This window comes from Oncorhynchus masou, chromosome 1 (assembly GCF_036934945.1).
Source record: "Oncorhynchus masou masou isolate Uvic2021 chromosome 1, UVic_Omas_1.1, whole genome shotgun sequence".
Taxonomy (NCBI): domain Eukaryota; kingdom Metazoa; phylum Chordata; class Actinopteri; order Salmoniformes; family Salmonidae; genus Oncorhynchus; species Oncorhynchus masou.
The window spans coordinates 65,664,117-65,664,921 of record NC_088212.1 but is presented as its reverse complement, the minus strand read 5'-3'; positions in this window follow the sequence as shown (position 1 = coordinate 65,664,921).

The following is an 805-nucleotide window of genomic DNA, read 5'->3' as shown; positions in this document are numbered from 1 at the left end:
TATGAGGCACACACGTTATATAACACCGGTGTTGCAGTAACGTACATTTACCAACAGATGGCATCAACGTGCCATTTTACACCCATAAAAGACCGAGGTTTGGTGGTGATTTTTATTGTGTCTAATGAATAAATGATGTTCATATTTTGCATTAGGCCTACAACACTTCAAATCTTTAATATAAAATATTTTAATTACTTTTAGATTACATTATTTCCCCATGTGTTGCTTGGTGTACTGAAACCTAAAAGCTGGCCAAGGTAGCCTATGTTGTCAAATGTGCCATATCTAAACTTGCTGAATCATCAGGCCTTTTTCCACCCATGACCTTGGGTAGCAAAGTCATTGGTCGTTGTTTACTCAGACAATAGTTTTCAATATGGGGGTCCGACAAAGTGTCTATGACAATTCGTTTTTTCTCCAATTTCGAATGTATTCTGACTGATGATCACCCTCTTAGGATGATCTTGTCACCTCGTGAAATAAACCTCACCATGACAATCAGTGTCCTTTATTGAACCCATCAATCATACACTTCACTGTGACAGATTTTGGTACTCTTAATTTAACCTGTCAGTCTTAGCAGCTCACAGTAGCCTACTAATCAACTCAGGCTTCCTGGTTTTTATCGTCATCGTGTTGAAATTTGTCTCACATCAGGTGCAAGCTGTATAGGGCTAAGTCCTGAGGGGATCATATCCACTCAGGGCTTGATCCCTCTCTCCTGCCTCAAACATCTCTGTCCATGTCCAGGTCCTGTGGCAGAGGTCAGATGGACCATGGTCGAGTGGCAAGTGAGGGGTGG